The sequence below is a fragment of the Halichoeres trimaculatus genome, unplaced genomic scaffold, assembly GCF_033239565.1.
Source record: "Halichoeres trimaculatus isolate MK-OKI-2021-1 unplaced genomic scaffold, fHalTri1.1 fHalTri1_scaffold_5, whole genome shotgun sequence".
Classification (NCBI taxonomy): domain Eukaryota; kingdom Metazoa; phylum Chordata; class Actinopteri; order Labriformes; family Labridae; genus Halichoeres; species Halichoeres trimaculatus.
Genome location: NW_027437183.1, coordinates 16,432,648 through 16,453,506, shown reverse-complemented (window position 1 = coordinate 16,453,506; position 20,859 = coordinate 16,432,648). Strand labels below are relative to the sequence as shown.

Sequence of the window (20,859 nt, the reverse complement as noted above, 5' to 3'; positions counted from 1 at the left end):
TCATTCCCCCCTCTCACTACACCGCTCATTTTCTCCCTAACCCCTCCTCATAAGGCTTTCATTCCCTCTCATATTTCTGTCTTATTTTTTTTTTTTTTTTTATGGGGGTTAAATTGTTGCTACCTTTAGAAACCTCACAACTCCTTGCTGTTAATGTGTGCGTGTGTGTACAAATGACACATGATGTGGAATATATCTAAAGTAATGTCAGCCCCCTCCTGAGAATTATATGTGCTGTTATTTTTGTCCTTTTGGTCTTTAAAAGTTGATGTCAAGAAGATTTTACTTTTATTTTCAGTTATTTAGAGGAAAACAAAATTGGAGATAGTGGGTGATTTTAAGTTGATGTAACACAGACAGCTGAAACAAAGAGTGAACACAGGGAATAAAATGTGAATGTGGTAAAATGTTCTCTTGTTTTATTTATCTTTCCATTATGCTCGAGAGCAGACATCGTGAGTTGTAGCACTTCACTCTTGCATTTGCTTTCCTTTTGTCTCAATGACATGAACATTAAATTCACACAGCTTTACTCCTCAGGAAGACCTCTTTCTCAAACTTGGTAAAGTAACTGTAATGGATCCTAACTGAGTTATGGGGGGAAGTGCTGTAATTATCAGACCAGGCCAAAAACAAAGACTGCAGAAGAATGTTTTTCTTGGAACCTGGGTCTTATTTTCATAGTACACACTGTTGAGGTCAACTTGACTTGTTAAAATAACCACTTGTGTTTTTGAAGCCCCGCCATGGACAGATATGTCTGGTATCATATACTCCCTGCAGTGACCTGGTGAGAAAACTGTTGGCATAACTGCAACCAACGAACATTAGTTTCAACTGATAAAAGTATCAATATTCAGAGACACATGATAGATGCTGTGATTGTGAATTTACCTAAACACAATTAGACATTGCTGCCAGTGTCCAGACCAAAAAGTGAAGTCCTTAAAGCGTAATAAGTGTAAATGATGCGGCACAAGAGTCCCCACACAGCTCCAGCAGCCAGTTTATCCATCTATTCCCCCTAACTGTCAGTCTGTGGGTTTAATTCCCAAGTTGATAGAGGATATTTTTTCTGTTTCTCGGGCAGCGGTAGAGAGAGTAAAGTGTCTATGAAAATTCAGTGATGTAATGCTTTATCCTCAATCAACCTCTGTCCATGCAGCAGCTGCAGCCACAAAATCTCGGTATTTTTTATCTTCAACAGAAGCTTCATTCATTAGAAACTCCTCTTCTTGTTTCTCAATCAACAGTTGGACGCGAACCTGACAATTAACCTCTTAAACATGTCACATATCACCGTTATCAGCACTAGTCATGTCTACAAAGCACTGCCTGGGTTTGGTTTGGTTGGAGCTGATTTATTTCTAGGCTAATAGAGCACAAGTAGATACTCCATCACTTCATGTCACTGGCACAGTTGTATAAGGATGGCAATGAGCCTCAGCTGCTTCAGAGCCCCGAGTAACCTAATCTTTCTTGCTTCTGAGGAAATGACCAAGGCGAGAAGGGGGTGACAAAAAGGCCACAGAAATATCTGTAAAAAGTCTTGCATGATGCTTTGTAAATGGATATAAATGGACAGAAAGATGCAGGAGGGGGAGGAGAGTGGGACATGGGAGAGATAAGAGAGAGGCAGGGAGGCAGGGAGGGAGGGAGGGAGAGTGAAAGCGGAAGAAAAAAGTGAAGAGGAGGACGAGAGGAATTTGGAGAGGTTGAGGAGAATGTTAATCTGAGGAAGGCAGCATGGATAGAAAAGCTCTTTTCCTCTCTAAGCCCTACGCCCTCACTTCCTGTCCCTGTTGTCAATCAGAGCAGCTGAAGTGCATCAGACAAAAGACACACCCGCCCCCCCCAAAACACACACACACACACACACACACACACACACACACACACACACACACACACACACACACACACACACACACACACACACACACACACACACACACACACACACACACACATTTCAACACCAACCAAGCAACTAATTGCTCGTGCTCGTGTGTTTGTGTTTCAGGATGTGCCGGGTGGAGGAAGGTTTTGAACTGCTTCTGTATGTTTCTCATGTTCATCAGAGACCCCTAATTAGCAATCTGTCTTCCCCCGTCTCACGTATTCATGCAGGCACCTTGCCCGGCCTCCGTCCTCACACTGACCAGCTTATTTCTGCAGTCTAAGTGTGGCTCTGTGGGCCTCAAACAGAGTAGCCAATTAGTGCCAGTGTCCGAGTTGGCTGCTCCTCTAACTCACTGGTGGTCCCACTGAGGGACAGAATGGCTCCTCTGAAAAGGTACAAGTCCACAAAGAACGGCCTGACAAAGACCTGTGTGTATAGGCTGCATGTCACAGCAGCACAGAAGACTGGGAATCTGTGTGTGTGTGTGTGTGTGTGTGTGTGTGTGTGTGTGTGTGTGTGTGTGTGTGTCTGTCTGTCTGTCTGTCTGTCTGTCTGTCTGTCTGTCTGTCTGTCTGTCCGTGTCTGTGTGTGTGTGTGTGAGAGAGATCTCATTGGAATTCAGCATCCAAAGTCCTCAATAAAGAGTTAAGCAGTATAAGCTGTTTCACTTTATGATGGTGAGAAGTGCTTTTAAGGATGCTTGAATGGTTCAAAATGGTTCCTCTAACATTAAAAGTAGGAAATTTAAAGCCCTACACAAAGTGTTTCAGCCTGACACAAGCCAGATTTTTCTTCCATCTCTCCTTTTTATCTGTACTTTTTCACTCTTATTATAATAACACTCACAATCTCCAACACGACATCTTTAAAAACAAAGTTTCAAAATAGGATCTGTTTTCCCCATTTCATTTCCCTTTATGTACATCTCTGTTCATGCAGAAATGAGTAGTTGAGGAGTTTCTTAGCAAACTCATTAATGTTAAAATCCCAAAACAGTCCATTACAGGCACCAGAACTCAGAGACAAAAACAAAAAACTGTAAAAGTCTTTTTGTTTGGTTTTACAGGAAGCAGCAAGTTTGAGAGCTTTTTAAACAAAAAGTTTCACAAAAACTCCAAAACAAAGAAAAAAGTGGAGTAACCTCTAGAAGTGGAATAACCCCAATAGATTACTTAAAAGGTTTGAAAGAGAAAGCACTCATTACTTCTTAAGGAGGTCATTGAGGTAGTTTGCCAATTTTAAGCAGAGGAGTTGTTCTGAAGTTCGAGTTTCTGTCAACAAATGCATTTCAACAAATCCAAAATCAGCTGGAAAAAGCTTCAAGAAAATGTTAAAACTTTGGCCATGCAATTTCTTGAGCTAACTTTTACTATGTCCACCAACATGTCAAAGAGCATTCTCTAGAGAATTTGCATCACACATCAAGCAGACACAAAGATGATTCTGCTTTAGTGGTGAATGTGGAATGACAGTGATGCAGTATACCCCACTGCAGGAACCAGGTTCCTGGTTCATTTCCCTGGCTGTACAGGTACCTTTCTGTGAGGTTTTAGCATTTTCCCCCATGCAACTTGGTTCTCTGTGGGTTCTCTGGCCTACTCCTACTGTCCAAAAACATGAGCTTGTCAGGTTAATTGGCAACCTAGGCTTGTCTCTTTATGTTAGCCCTGTGATAGGCTGGCGCCTTGACCAAGGTGTACCCCACCTCTTGCCCAATCACAGCCATGATAAGCTGCATCCCAGCGTGCCCCTACGGGATAAGCAGTAAAGATCATGGATTGATCAATCAATGAATAGACTTATAGGAGGAACCCAGGACTGCCCGACAACAAAGCTGTGCAACGTTCTTAGGTGGTTTTGTTCAACCTACTTTTTAAGGATAATTTATTCTGACTCCAACTTAATGTTTACGTCATTATTGAACATTTTTTAAACAAAATAAAGGTACGAAAATCAGAGTGTATAGCTTCGATGGACCCTGTGCCAGTAGGGAACTGTACTTCTGACTGTGTTCTTGTAAATCCTTTATATGTAGCGTTTTGTAAACAGTGCAAACATAAATGTGTGGACAAGGTTGTGTGGGTGTTTGTGTGCAAAAGACAAAGATGTGCAACTGGTGAGAAAAGTGACAGGAGACGGCTCACACAGATAACAGATGCAAACACACCGAGTATAAATCAAACGCTCACATGGACCCACTCTCTATTTTGCATATCAATAGCCCTAGATAGTAGATTCACACACACACACACACACATACACACACACACACACACACACACACACACACACACACACACACACACACACACACACACACACACACACACACACACACACACACACAGAAATAATTGGTTACGTAGGGAGCACAGCCAACTTGCACCTCTCGTTGCTGTGGTAACCAGAGAGACTGATTTTCTCTAGAACCACTTACTCACATCTCTGTTATTCACTTGTTTGTTCATTCATTCTTCTTTTTAGTCTGTCTTTATACACCTCTCTCTCCCTCTCTCTCTCAGCGCTTTTCATTCCCACCTCTCCTCCAATAAGATGCCCTCTTAGCATGCATATGCAAATGAGGCAGACTTGAAACCAATTAAAGAGAATTGAATAACGAACAGCATTGTGTCCTCCTGACAGGCACAGAGATAGTGGCTCAGACCCACTGACACCACATCTTATGTCTGTATCATTTACATCACAATGTGTTTTGTCCTTTCATCCTGACTATGTTTAAACATCTCTTTTATGAGCATATTGCAAACTAACAGCTTTTCCTCCTTCCCTGTTCCGTTTTATCCCAAATTCATTAGATTTTACATTTCCAATGTATGTGTATGTGGCAACTTGCTTGTGCAGTCACAATTGAGACAGTGCGGTGAGAGGTGAATGCAGCTCCCAATAGGTCATTATTATCAATATCTGCAAACATAAAGCTAGCATAGTAAGAATTAAGAGGATTTGTGCTGGCTTTTCTCTTAACTTTGTTACCATTGGCATACCATTGTAAGTTGTAGTTTTCAACACTGCAACTGCAACTATTCCGTCTTTGTGTTTCATTTACATAGGTATGTATTTCCTTTGTTCCAGATCATGTCTGCTCCTGTAGCTCCACCAGTAGCCATATCCTTTGTAAATACATTGTACTGTTAAATGAATATTGCATCTGTGCCTGTTTCTTTCATATTTTGTTGTATTTAAAGATTTTTATAAAACAAGCACATGTCTTTTAAGTTTTATATATATATATACATATATATATATATATATATATATATATATATATATATATATATATATATATATATATATATATATATATATATATATATATATATATATATATATATGTATATATATATGTATATATTTAGAAAACGGGGATCCTATAGTTCATCTTGATGTGACAGAGAAAAACTGAGATCAGTTTTGGATTCAGCACCCAAAAATTAGCTAAAAACAGCTGTCAGACGTAACTCAACTAAAATAGTGTTGCCCAGTGTATTGCAAACCAACAGCTTTTCCTCCTTCTCTGTTCCGTTTTACCCCAAATTCATTCGATTTTACATTTCCAATGTATGAGAAGAAGGTTAACACAATAGAGTAGCTGTTGACCATTACCATATCTCGATAATTTTACAATAGTTATTTGACAACTATTGTGGAGTTTTTTTTTGGTTTACAGTTAACTTACAGCCACTAAAAACTGCTTTCAAGGTCTTACAAACATATTATGGAAGCATATAGTTATCATTAAGCTCATGCAATGTTGTCACTTTACTTAAAGGTAGAGTCCGAAGGAATTTCCTAAAACATAATATGTTGACTTTTACAGGAATTAGCCTGTTTAACTGTCACCTCTGGGCCTCTAGACATGTGGTCAGTGTCTAGCTGCCTAAAACCCTCTCCTGTGCCTGTATGTTGTCTTGTTCTTTACAGGAGATAAGCTGGGCAGTGGTTACCTCAGCCAATCACAGCGCACCCAGTGCGCCAGTGACTTTGCCTGTTGATTAAGGAGTGGAAGAAGCTATCCCGAGTAGCTACGATAGCGGAGGTAGCATGGAGAAATAAAAATTAGAGCAGAGGGAAACGAAACGCCAAAAAGACAGAGCTGTTTATTAAAGAAGGGCAAAGCACTGTCCGTCGGTATAGATAGGAACGTACTGCGGCAGTGCAGAGTGGTACCGCTAGGTGGTGCCACCGCTCTGTATTTGCTGTTATATACACATAAGTTCTTTTACTGCGTTCCTGCAGTCAGACCAAGCGGAGCACTTTCGTCAGTGACACGTTGGTGAGGATTTTGACGTCTTATTTTAACTCGTGCATGTATGAAGAGTGAATTTAGTACTATTGAGACCTGGTTATATGGTCTAAAAATTTTTTATTTTTTTTACAACTTGACAGTTGTGTGGAAAGTCCTTCTCGGTCCTGTTTCTGTCATACGTTGAGCTACTGTTCTAGGATTAGCCTTTAGCTCCACACAACTACACTAACGACGTTACACTTGGCTCGACTTTCACTCGCTTTCGGGCACTTGGAGAGCTGCACGGGTCGAAGAGCAACGCGAGTTGCAGGTTTGTGTCAACCGTGATTAGCTTGTGCTAACATACCAAGTCAGGTACACAGCCCTCTCCCACGTAGAAACGCGATGCTACAGGTGGTTGCTGATGAACGAAAATTCGTGCTGACCCCGCTTTTCAAGCAACCAAAGATAAGTAGTTATAACAGGTTAAAAGTATTAATAAGTCTTTTTTTTTTCATTTGAACATCCTAGAAGTAATACCATCCCGAGATACACTGAATGATCTTTTTTTTACTATTATTATTATTGTTTTTAACTTGTACTTATAAAAACCACCAATATTAATGCATTTATAAGGCTTAATTTATGTGCTCATGACACATTCAAAGTAGGGGGGGCATGGAAAGTGTCACCTTTTCCCCATCTGTTTCTTCTCCTTTCCTTTATCATCCTTTTCCTTTGCCACCCCCCTCGTTACACCACAGCTCTCTCCAGGGTGTATCAGGTTTTCTTTGGCCAACAAAGCAGGAAACAGGAAGTACATATTGCTCCATAGAAAGAACTCTGGAGATTCTAGATGTACAAAAACACACACTCACTGTAAGCACACTATACCACATCGATAGCTCTGCTGTTTTAGGGCATAAATATTGTCTAACTGCAAGAAAAAGACATGGAGTAAGTCAAAGATTAAGAGCAGGCATCCAGCATGAAGAGAAACTGAAGTATTCAGGTATGAAAAAGAAGCTTTATCACACTGGTTGGTATAGACCCATTTTCAGTGAGCTGTTTTTTGATGTTGACATCAACAAACATGCTGTAATAAATTGTCGGCTGACTCAAAAGCAGACGGTTGTTTTGTTTTTAAAAAAGAAATATGAATTAAATCCACCCAGTTATAGTTTCGTATCAGTGCCTGAAACTGTCTCGTGCTGCACTAAACCCCAGGAAAATGCATCCCATTTACATTATGTGTAAACTAGAGAAGATGATATGTTAGTACTTTAAATTAGATAAATTAGATTAAGAGGTTAAATGACAGAATTAGTGGAGAGAAAGGGGGGAAAGATCCAGATTCAAAACAAGAAACTATAGGTAAAGTGCCATGCAAAATAGGAGTAAGATTGTATCAGGACCTTTCTCTTGTGTCAGTTATCTTTCAAAGTAAGAGAGGGAGAAACACAGTGAAAGAAAATATAGACAAAGAGACAGAAGCTGCTGATACTCCTTTGTCAGCGTACAGTCAGACCCCAGACCCTGGCGACTCAGGAACGTCGATGGATGGACGCCAGCAAGGTCAGCAGCCATAACGTCCAGCTAAACCTGAGAACCTTCCACACACTAACGTAGCATGAACATGAACGCATAAAACACACAGACACACCTAACACTCAGCATAAACTGCTGGGGTAGAGTACACATGCTTCTAATGAGCGCAGTGAAACAGTGAGCAGTGATGATAGATCCAGAGAAATGTAGACACAGACAGACTGGCACTCACTCTCACACACACACACACACACACACACACACACACACACACACACACACACACACACACACACACACACACACACACACACACACACACCGTCTCTGGAGGGTGATTAATGTGTAAGTTAAAGTAGGTCTGCTATAGATATGAGCAACACACTCTGTCTGTATCCTGCTATCTACGCCACATAACTAAATACAGAAACACACTGTGGATTCAGAGCAAAGAAAATCATTAAAAAGACACAAGACATAGAAACCATGATGTATTTTGGAGGGGACCGAAAAGTTCATTCTGTTTAATTTTTTTCTTGCTTAACTGAAACTTACTGGATGACTTAGCTTTAAAATCACTTTGGTATCCTCTGAAAATTCAAGAAATACAGAATGAAGCTTTTTTTAAGTATCAGTAATATACACAAAGTCAATTCAAGTGTGCAAAAATTAACCTCAGATCTGACCATGATTTCCCATCAAACACAGAAGTTTGAATTTCTGTTTAACTTTTACCTTTTTTCTGCTTTGAGGGGAAGTTTTCTTTAAATTGCATTTTAACTCTATATTACTAGTTTTTAACATCTTTTGTCTGTTTTGCCCTGTGCTTCTTCCCCACTCTTCATTTGACAGAAAAAAAGCCTAAGGAGAGAAGGATGATGAAGGAATCCTAAATAGACAGCACTTCAGGAACAACAAGGAGACTGTTGGGAATTCAGGTGTGTGACAGGTGACAGACAGGCTTGTTAAAGACCTGAGAACTCCTGGCCCGACCAATCAATCACAGACCACTTTTAACAGTCTCATCACGCATAGTTTGCAGAGCTTTCTTGACTGTAGACCTCAAGCTAAATTATTGTTTCCTTTGGCTTTACTCTGAAAACAATTGAGATTTATGACGTAATTTCTGATAATGCTGTGTCCTTCCCTCCTTAAATGTCAATCAGACCATCTCTTAATCTATCTCAGACTAAAATATGTGACCCCTTGTGTGACCCCAGAGCTTGACTGAGTGACTGTCAGGGTAATAGGTAGCTTCCACTCTCATCAGCAGTAAAAGAAGTTGTGTGACCCTCCTTCAAGATTTAGGAGGTAATTTAAGGATTTGCAGGCAAGCAGAAGGAACTGCTGCAGTTTTAAGAGTTGTTATCAATGCGGGAGGCAGAGATGGGATGACGGGTGAATTCCTGACTGATAGAGCTTCAAAGCATACTGGTATGTTAAAAGCAAAGACTTGTGTGACCCACAATACATCAAAGTGTGTGCACAACACAAGCTCCACTGAACATGAAATACATAAATCTGACAGAAACAACCATAGAGCTTAATTAGTATCAACTGACCTTATTCTCAAGCATGTATGGTGGATTTTTTTCCTTTCAGCTAGTTCAGCTGACTTAATCATTCATTTGTGGACACTTTTCCTTATGTATTTATGTACTTCTACTAGACATGCACCAATCAATAAAGATAAAGATTTAATTGTTTCACAGGTATTGTTCAGTGATTTTGAGTAAAATAAGTTTGGAATATTTAAAGTGATACTCCGGGATGGAACAAGTTGGGTCCTATCACAAGGTTTAGGGCAGAATTACCCCTACAGCAGAGCCTTATTTAGCGGTGTTTTTGTGTGAAAGTAATGCGCTGAAAATTCTCTGAATAAAGCGTGAATGCAGACCGATATCAGATTTTTTCGGTGGGAGTCCGTTTATTTGTGTTTTTGGTCAAGTAAAATATGGCCCCGTCTGAGTGCATAGGAAACCGGCAGACAAGCGGGGAGGGGGTGTTTGGTGCGAGCGCTCTGGGCTTCTGCTGCACAAAAACACTGCTGTAGGGGTAATTTCTGCCCTAAACCTTGTGATAGGAGGACCCAACTTGTTCCATCCCGGAGTATCACTTTAAGTTAAAACATAAAAATTTTATTGTTTCACAGGTATTGTTCAGTGATTTTGAATAAAATAAGATTGGAACATTGAAGGTATATGCTGTCAGTTATAAAAAATAAAGAATAAAAATCGGTATCGGCACAAATCGGTATCGGCAGGTCAGGCTTTTTAAAGATTGGTGATCAGCCAGAAAATTGTGATCAGTGCACCCCTGACTTCTACTATAATTCCAGCTCTTTTTGGCCTTAACTTTGTGTGAGATGGTTAGTTATGTAGGGCCAAGCCTAACACAATTAACACCTCACATGTAAACCAAAGGTATTTTGAGTTCAGCTTTAGCTGTACATGGCTTCTCCGGTGTAGAGCTCTCTGGCCAATGAAGTAGAAGAATGAAATAAATAAATGAATAGGTATTGTATAAAGTGACTGTAAAACAAAAATATTTAATGACATACTCTGTAACGCTTGTTTAATTTCTTACTCCGATGTTCAGCCTCTCCAGGAGTTCAGAGGGCGTTCTTACTTCAGAGAACCACATCTGGGAAGTCTGGCTTCACTGGACGCATAAGCAAGTTCATTGTTTGGTAAGTAGGTCACGTTTTGTCTCTACACTAACAGGATAAATTGGGACAGTAAAACTCTAAAAGTTGAGTTTCCTGGAAGGATTGAAAATGTTTAGATGGAGCAATAGAGAGCGGGAGCAGGAGCACCAGAGAGACACATATCCATGTGTTTAGTCACGCTCTGAATTACGTTTGGGAAATCAAGGTTTTAGAAGGTATGCGAATCACAAAAATGAGTAAAAATCCTTATGAGACTGTGACGTATACCGCTGTGTGTTTGTTCAGCCTTTTGCACCTGTGGCTTAGTCACTCTAATTACACCCATTGATGGCTCTCTTTTCCTGCTCCTAAGAAATGAGAGTTAAGGGTTTAATTACTCCTCATGACCCTCATCAGAGCCAGTCTACCTCAATAACACTCGCCTCAATCAAAGGGAACAATGAGCACATGCAGGTGCACACAAATGCAAATGGATGGGCCGCTGCAAAGGGGAGCACGCATGCTCACTCAGGGACGTACTAAAACACACACAGACTCACAGCCACTGGGGGCAGAGGTCCCCTCAGGATTAGTCAATTATTAAACGGTCTATCCCTCTAAGAAAGAGTGTTATTGATCGATTATCACTATAGGTTTAATAATTCAGTTGTTTTAATAGCAGAGATATGGAAACAGAGAAGATGAACAGTCAGGGGTGGAGCAACAGAAAGAGGAGGAGGAAGATACATGGAGAAGACGTCATGCTGGAGGAAAGAAAGAAAAATGAGAGAGCAGAGAGAACATGAGAGGTTAAAGAGCTGAATTTTAAAGGATAAAGGAGGGATATTCTTAGCTTCGTCTGTCAGCATCTCACGATTTTGCAAGATACTTTTCTGTCTTCCGTGGCGTTACACAAATATATTGATGTTTCCAATAAACCTTAGAGTGAGAGGATTATTTCTAAATCAAAGTAAATTGTGTAGCTTCAGAGGAGCAGGAAAAAAAGTCATTGCTGGTAGTAGGTTGCATTTTAGTCCCATTGAAAACTTCAACAATATGAAGTTAAAGGAAAAAGTCAACTCTTCACTTTGTAGCTTTGATAAAGAATGCTGTAGATCAATAATCAAGAAAAACTAGATATTCAGTGTGAATGTCATTTGATGATTTTGCCAATCATCCCACTTTTTTTTTTAGCATGAAGTCACTGTCTCTCATGCTAGTCAGCAGTAATTTGAGAAAAAGTCATTAAAAAAATCCATCAGGTATTTCTTCACACATTTTCAAAACCTAAAAAGAATTTGTAGGCAGTCAGATATGAATGAAACATTGACTGTTGAATAAATGATCAAAACTCCTGCCCACATTGCAAATCACTGCTACAAGACATTTAAGATCAAACATCAGACACATCTGACCACATCAACTAATATCAGGCAACCAGTTGTATTCACAGATGAAGGTAAAAACACAACTGGAGAATGAGGAAGTGTTTCCTTTTGTACAGAAATTTGAATTAGAAATAAAAGAAGTAAGACAAGTGAAACATCGAACTGAGAGTCTTTTAATACCATCATCCTGCTTTAACCTACATGACACAAGTTTCTTCTACAAGCAAACTTTCTGGAGTATTTGTTGAGTAATCGAAAAGTCTGAGTTTGTAGTAATCGTAAAAAAAATATCTGCTTTGCTTGAATTGAAAATAAACCAATATCTTCTGCTGTTTTAGTAATTTGTGTGCTGTGTCCAGATGGTTGATGTTGTCCCCCCTCTGCCTGAAGTCTTTTCATTCACCCCATGATTCCTGACCTACTGTGACTTATAGGCGTTATAAAAATTGTGTGGATGGTAAAAACAGTGAGACTCCAGGTCAGCCACTCTTATAGCTGCACTTTAAATCTGTGGCATTTTGTCCGGTGTGTTTCTCCTTTTTAAAAATGCATGAACCGACTGTACAGGAGAGGCTCTTCAGCTAGGAGAAGCTCTGCCTGTCTGAAAAATTCATGAAAAAGGGTTTTTATCCCCGACTGTTTTGTAGAGGTGGAGAAGAAGAGGAGATTGTTGTCCGATGTTGTTAACCTGAGCATCTCTGACCCCGCTGGTCCCAGAAAAAAAGATAAACAACATGTTGGCAGTTTAGTGTACACACATGTACTGCTGTGTAAGCACACAGACCTGTTTGCTTTTTCTACATTATTTTTTGGTGTTACGTTCTCAACGGCCTTTCTATGAAACAACGAGCAAACAAAACCTTGAAAGACTTTAAGGATTGCTCTGCATTCAATAACTGTCACCTAAATGTCATGATTCTGGTATGATTGTTGTGTCTATGACTTGGATTTTCAAAACTTGGACTTAGTGAAGTCTTCTGGTCACCTTCTTTCACAGCCGACAGAAGGGACCCTGATCTTTTAATGGTACGAACTAGGGATGCACCGATACCAATCGGTGGTATTGGGTATCAGTTAGGGATGCACGATATTAGATTTTTGCTGATATCCGATATGCCGATATATCGAAACCCTTATGGCCGATACCGATAATAACAAGTTTGTTTGTTTTTTTTTCACTGTGAAGAAAGCTAAGTCTATCCTGTACTGGAATTTATATGTTACTCTTATTGTGACTGTCTTATTTGTTTAAGAAACACACACAAAACAAGACAAAAACATTTGATTTTACCATAAATAAGAAATGTATTATTTTTTCAAACGCAAGACATTCAGTATTGAAATACAGAAAAACAATTTCTTTAGATCACATAAACTTTAAATGTACAATGCATTTTTAAACATAACCAAGTTGCATTTGATTATTTTAGAGCTACTGTTACAACCTGGTGACAGACACAGAGCTCTGCAGTGCAGATAAATGAAGTGCTACATTTTATTTAAGGAGCTTATTTTTCAGATGGAAAATAATAATAATCCTAACTGAATAGCACCTTATCGGCTGTGTCCATCGGCAGAAATTTTCATGTCTGCCGATACCGATAAACGTGTTTTTAAGCTTTTATCAGCCGATTCCGATATTGTGCCGATAATATTGTGCATCCCTAGTATCAGTGCATCGGTGCCCCTCAAAGCTGGATCAGGATTGGTGGGAAGGAGCTGATCCATGGTGTTGATCCAGGCAAAAAGCTCTATGCCTCTTTTTTCTGGCGGGATGGGCTACTTCATTTAAAATATTGCCTCTGATGCACTTTCTTTGTTTTTGGCTTGACAAAAACGAGACTGCAGATCAACAGGTGAAACCCTTTATAAACTTTATAGACCTGTCTGCCTTTGAATCAGTGAATTATTTCCTGTTGTTTTGCCAGAATGAGCTCCCTTATGCAAGCTGTCATATTTTCTTAAAACCAGTGTTTCTAAGCAAAAGGTGATATTGCCAAATAAGGGAACATTTGCACACCTCCTCCAGTACAGTTTGGTAAATATTGGTTAATGAAGACTAGAGATCTAGAAGGAAATATGCCGACTGTTTAAGGAGATTTGTTTGCCAAAGCAGGATAATGACCCAACTGTACAGCACATAAAACAATACATGGAACGGTATCGGACACTCTTTGTTTTCAGATTAAGTGGTTCAGGGCACAGGGGCTTAATTGTTTGATTTTAAATGTCTTATCTTATTTATTTTACTCACCAAAGTCTTGCGTGGGAAAAATATTGTCATAAGTGATCAAAGGGATGATCAAAATCTATGACCATAGGACCCCTGTTGGCTTCTATTGGAATACTCTCTAAGTGCATACACACAAAACCACTATTAAATCAGGCTATTAGGTCTCATTTTGCCTGTCAGGGAGTGCTGTTTTTAAGTCTTAGTGGTCTAGCCACAGAGCTGTGAGCCAAGTGGGCTAACTGTCCCACTGAGGCCAACGAGGTTCAAACCCCAAACACACCACCCATCGTCCGTGCTCTCCTCCACTGACCACAAATCCCTGCTGCCCCAACGCTTTACACACAGAAGGTGCACCAAAAGCCAAACAGTTCATAAACCAGGTACCAGCTTGACCAAGCACTCCCTACAAACAAACACACTCACACACATGCAACCACACACTCGCAGCTCATCCCGTCTCCCTGGACAGTACAGGAGAGCCACTGGTGTGATTGCATTATTGATTGCCCTGGATATGTTTTTTTTCCTTCCTTCTTAAAAGCATTTAGCAATCTGGCAATTAGTTAGAGCTTAATGTAGGATGTCAAAACAGTGTTATTGATCCAGTGGGGCAAGGAGGAAAGATTGATCAGTCAACTCATTACGTTGCTGGCGCTGGCTCGTCATAAACACTCCAGATGAGACTCCATCAAAAGCCCATCCCTCGTCCACTGGCTCTGTGCTCGCTCTGTCCCTCTCTGTTTCAGCCTCCTCTGTGTTTTCTCTTTCTGGCTCATGATTGCATTGTGTGTATCTGGTTATACTTCACTGTCTTTGTTTTGCGTATTGTTGCTCACGTATACAACTGATTGTTTTAGTTCTTCTGCCCTCCCTGTTGCTCACTCCCTTTTTATCTTTTGTCATCTCTGTCTTGTTTGTAAACTGTTAGTAACCAACTCATTTCTTCCAGTTTTTTAATTCTACCATCTGTCTGTTTGTTACAAAAGCCAAACCTTTTCGTGTTACACATTTTGAATACAGTCACTTATCATTAAAACATCTCTTAAAGGGCAAATGAAGCTGATGTAGTTAGCCCGTCGTCAAATCAATTTATTAGTCAATCATATGAAAATCAGGTCATTGTAGACACACTTGATTCGATTTGACAAACACATGGCTCTGCAGTCATTTCTGAGCCTTGTATTGTGCTCAACAGACAGACGCTAAGCTCATTAAAGGCAGTACAGCTGCAAAATAATGAGGGCTGACATTTATCAAACACTTCACAGTTTGAATTTTGATTAATGCTGTTTTTTTTACACATCAGTTTGATTAAATATCCAGCACTTCTCTGGAGATCAGGTGAAGTAAGGTATGTATGGTTAAAACTGGGAGATCAGAAACAGTTCACTGACTTTGGAAATTCTCATAATGGACAAATAAGTTTTCAAAGTCCAGTATACTGGATCTAACAGGTTTGGCCATTTTATGTCATTTTGTCCACTGATCACAAGTTGATTCCTCTCTTTAGATAAGTAACTAAGCACAGGAGATCACACGTAGCTATGTGAATACACTGTGATTCTACAAAGTGAATCCAGATTGGAAAAGCAGGTTTCCTGTCCTCCACATCACACATTAACTTGTTTTCTCACTTTGTATCGAATCACCGCGTAAACATTTCAGTACCAGTTCAATTGGTTCTTGGCTGAAAACGTCAAATACTACCTGGGAGGAAAGGTGTATTTCAAAGTGCGATCCTTATTCATGCCAAGAACAAAGCTGCTTTTACAGTGTGTGACACTGTAGGTGAACGTGGTTAGAAGTGTGCTCAGTTTTACTGCACTTTTATCTAACTGTAATAAAAAATCCCTTCCCCTGGAGAATAGGTCCTGTGTTAAGCTGGGCATACACTGTGCGATTTTCAGCCTATTCTTGGCCGATTTGCCACTTGTGCGACTACTTTTTGGATTGGGGTGCTCCAATCACAAATACATTGATCACAAACATGTTTGAAAATCCTGATCACTCCTCGTGTAGGTATCCCACAGTAGAAGCAGTACCATGAGCCGACTTGCCTCAACCTCTCGCACAGAGCATGCGCGATCTCTGAAGTGACGTCTAAAAGTTGGTCTAAAGTTCACTTTAGGTGTCACTGCTTACCTCCTAATCTCACTGAAGAATTGCGAGACCATATTTCCCACGTCTGATCAGCCAACTCCCAGTCCATACCCGTTGTTTTTGCAGTTCTGGGTTTTTTTCTTCTCCTCCTTTTGACGTTGCAGAGCTGGATACAAGATTCCAGCTTCCACACACCATAGAAGAAGAAGAATACGAGTCCATCACGTGGACGCACAGTGTGAGCAGTGAAATCACATCATAGCATCAGGTCAGATAGTATGAGAACATGACAAACTTTTGAACTCAGCGACCGATTTGTGCAGTTTGAGATGGAGCTGAATCAAACAATTTAAAATATCACACAGTATATGCCCAGTTTTAGGGAAAATCTGATGTTAGGGATCTTCTTGATTTTTTTAACATAACCTCGCTCGTCATTTTATTTTTCTCAATTTTGATCAGACCACTCTAGTATAGCTGCTGAATGTGGATTGTAATATGCGTCGTAACAAACAGCAAAGTGAGTGTTTCAGCCTGTGCTCTCTGACTCTCCCTCTTCAGCTTTTTTCTATGTTTCTGTCCTTTCTCTTTGTGCCAGGCATCATGTTGCCATAGGGACTTATGGTCTACATTCCTTAATTGGATTCATTTTTGACCCATTCGGTGATACTGAGAAAAAGCATCCAGAAATAACCAGTATTGTTGCTAATTTTAAATTGTTGATTATGAACAGGCAAATATATAAAAGTGAGACTATTTGAAGATCACTTAGTCTCCATAGGGCCTTTTATAGTGAGACACAACTCCAAGAAATGTGAGTGTTATTTCTTTAGCAAGCTTTACTATCTAACCCAAAATCAAGGTGGTAAATTTCGTCCAGCATCTAAAAACCATGTTTGTGAATTCCCTCTGATTCAAGTCTTAATGCTAAGATAAGCTTGACTAAATATGATAAGACTTGCATTTCAGGGATATCGTTGGTAGAGCTCCTTTTTATGATTTTCAGAGCAAAATAAAGCACTACAAGATTTTATGTTTTGCACTGCACTGAAAAGTAGTTCTTACATCGATTTTTCAGATTCTGAACCTTCTAAAATGACTCTTCTGAGATCCAGGAGGAAAAGTAGTTGCACCTTCTGTGTTTTTTGGTCTTTGTTTTCTGCTTTATGTCTATCTGTATTGTTTTCCTTAGTAAAGAAAAACATTGAAATGGGAGGAATAGCTGCTTCTGCAGGAGGGGTCAGGTAATGTAGCGACTGAGGTTGATGGACTTTGAGATTCTCCTTATTTTCCGTTTGTCTCCAGTCGGTTCAGCCTTTTATCTCTGCTGCACTGCTGCTTGTTTTTGGAGTGTTTCGCTTGATAACAGCTTTCAAATGGGATGTCAGCATGTTAAGAGAGAAAAACAGCAGGAGCATAAAAGATAGTGTAGAAGATTTTGGATAAAGTCTAGACATCCGTTCAAACCGAATCTACCTATCTCACAGCGTTTGTCTTTCTCCTTTCGTCTGTTTTTATGCTGTTTTTCCTTCATTTGCTCTCCTCCTCCTTCTGTTTCCACGTGAACCTCCCCCTCTCTCCATCTGCCCCCTTTTCATCTCCCCCTTGTGCCCCAACAAGTGTCTTATATTTCCAATGATGATTTAGCTCATAAATCTTGATAAAGCCACTGGCTGTTCCGTTTGGATGGAACAGGAAACTCATGCAGTAGGAGACAGAAGATGAGGAATGGCTCTCGTTCACGAGGCTGTCCTCCTTTCTCTGTTTTTCTTTTTTTGACAGTGTCCTTTGGGAGAGAGACTTTTTGTGTATTTAGAGCCTTTTTGGTTCAGACTCACTGGAGGGATCTACAGAGGTGTTTGTAATCAAATCTGTGTTTGATCAGCCACCCCGAATATTTGATTCTTTTTTTGTGTTTGTTCTAACTGGGCTACTACTTCTAATTTTTCAAACACCTCATGCATTTACTTGAAATAATTAAGCAATTCAACAGAAAACCTGTGAAAATTTTCTCTCTGGGAACAGCAGACTGGTGAGGGGATAGAATTAAGCCTGTTCGCAAACAGTCTTGTTTACAGCATAAGTAACAACCTGTTTCAAAAAAGACATAGGGCTCTAATATCGTGGCACAGCGCAGGGGGCGCAAGCCTGGCGCACCCAGAGCTGTGCTAATTTCATGCGGTGCACAGCCGTGCGCTGCCAATTTGACAATTTGGTAGACCGTCTGTGCAGAGATGGGTGTGATGGCGCGCCAGGGGGAGTTGACGGCGCACCAGGGGGAAGTGTCAGCAGATTCATGTTGGCGCAGTGACAATTTCGTGCCAAAAACAGTGCAGAAAGTGCGCTGAAAGCTCTCCAGCTCCAACCTGGTCTAATCTCGGCGCAAAGCGCACCCTCTGCAGCTGTAATTTGGTGACAGGCGCACATGTGCGCTCACGTCAACAAAGCCTCAGAGGCAGGTTTCCAGAGTGTCAGGCACATTTTAATGCAATAAACAATCACAGCAATCACTAATTAATGTAACCGTCTGAACCAGCATAGACATTTATATCTATATTAAGTGTCCCGTCACATCTGATGTCAGATTAAAGCCTTTTGTAATAATTGAAAGTTAACCTGACAGCAGCTGGAAGTTTGATGCACATCTTACAATTAAACATTAAACAGCCTTAACATCTGATACTGAGTATATAACTGGTTCTCTCATTTCATTTAATTCAAAGAAAAGAGGGAGAGAAAAGACAAAGAAAAAAGAGACAAAATAAATGTATGTCACTCAGGATTTACCCGTGATTTCCCATATTTCTCTGTTTTAGTCTTTATTTTTAACGTGATCTAAAAAGATGGAGTACATTATTGTAAGGAGGATGAGGCGGAGACACTGGGAGAGTATATAGTTTATCACCAAAGGTTCTGCTATTTGGCGATGACAAACCAGGAGTGCAGGTGGATCAAAAGTATTCTGAATGGATAAGCCAGCTATGTAACTGTCTCTTAATTTTGTACTCCTATTAATGACAAAGGAACAGATTACATCTGTCCCAGGAGCTGGCCCACACGGTGACGCGCTTTGTGTCCTCTAATGCGCCCCGCTGTCCATTCTCCTGCTGCAGGGACAGCAGCTCTGACCGTCTCCGCTACCGGGTCTTTCCAGCACACTGTTTCCGCGGTGCTGGAGATCAGTCAGACCAATCAGACGCTGTGCCTCGGCCGCAGGGCATTTAAAGGTGAGGAGAGGCGCTCATTTGATTGGTGAAAACAGCGCTCGGCTGTTAAACCCACTCACGGCTTTTCTCCTCCCTCTCTGCACAGAGGGAGGCGTGGACGCGCTCCTCTGCATTCCTCTGCGCTCCTCTGCATTCCTCTGCGCTCCTCTGCACTCCTCTGCGCCTTGAGTGCACCTCTCTTGCCACTGCAGGAAACTTGCAAAGTGCGCCGGTCATACCCTGTCCGCGCACATTGTAAAGTTTCAGCAACTGTTTTAACAATCTTTTTGAAGTACCTCAATGGACCTTACATGAACTGGCACCTTTTCAACTTTATACAAATTCTAACAGAGTGAATGAATTAAGTAACTCAGCATACAAATGCTGTCCAAATTTACCGTAACGTCTGCAAAAGAAAATGGGAATTATTGTGTTTCTTTCCACTGCTGCTTTTCATGTAACAGGAGTAACTTTCTGAGAAACACAGTTGAGTTTGTGCTTCTTCAGTGGATGTTTTTGTCTGCTTTTCTTCACTGTGCAGATGATGCTACAGTAAATGTTAATGATCATTTACTCAAAAGTACAGAAAGGAATATCAAGCAGTCAGGTTTCTGGATCGAAACACTCTCTTGCTCATCCTTCCTTCCTAAAGTGACAGTAACCTTCAAGGAAAGGAAGTTCCAGTGATGAAAATGTTAATGAATAGAACTTTTTTGCACACAACAATCATAATGTCATATATATCTAAGTAGCGTAGTAGCTTATGATACAGGTGCAAGATGGTTCCCTTAATATTACACTCACCAACCGCTTTATCAGATACACCTGTTCAACTGTCCTGTTAGAACGTGATAAGTAACAACGACCGGAAATGTAACATGATACTGAGCCCAAAGCATAGTAACTTTTTGCCCAAAATGTATCGACTTGCTCCTTTTAGGGTCAGGAGGTTATGTTTTTGGGAGAGTTTGTCTATTTGTTTGTTTTTCTGTGAACAACATAACTCAAAAATTAACAAACAGATCTTGATGAAATTTTCAGGAAATGTTCAAAATGGGATAAGGAAGGAGTGATTAAATTTTGGAAGTGATCCGGATCAGGATCCAGGATTTTTTTTAAGGATTCTTTATCATTGTGAAAGAGGGCCTTTTTCACCATACTTGTATATAGATACACGATTAATAGTTGGTTTGCTTTGCAAAACAGTACAAGACAAGGTCACAATAATTTATAACAGATGTAAAAGTACAATCCAGATCCTGGCAATAAACTGTATACTAAGATCCAGAATATGAAATATGTACTGTGTCATAATTGTCAACACTGTCAGGTAACAAATTATTGTACAAACCTGCAACTAACACAAAATTGTATTAGACAGTCTGCTGAAAGGGAGTATAACATTAAAGTAGGACTAAAGTGTTGCATGACAATCATAATATGCTTGGCAGAGGTCTGGGCTCTCTGAGTGCTTTTCTAGTTACATTTTTTTAATGACATTTCAGGTCGTTACAAACAGGGCTCTAATATGTCCATTAACGCAGATATCTCATCAGCCAATCATATGGCAGCAACTCAGTGCAGTAAG

General features: G+C 40.2%; 1 long non-coding RNA gene across 1 annotated transcript; it reads left to right on the top strand.

Moving 5' to 3' along the window:
- The first annotated feature begins 6,416 nt into the window (after positions 1 to 6,416).
- LOC141790980 (uncharacterized) lies at positions 6,417 to 10,367 on the top strand. The gene is made up of 3 exons (XR_012598292.1): positions 6,417 to 6,480; positions 8,550 to 8,635; positions 10,296 to 10,367. It is a non-coding gene; the product is annotated as an uncharacterized LOC141790980 (long non-coding RNA).
- The last annotated feature ends 10,492 nt before the right edge of the window (positions 10,368 to 20,859 follow it).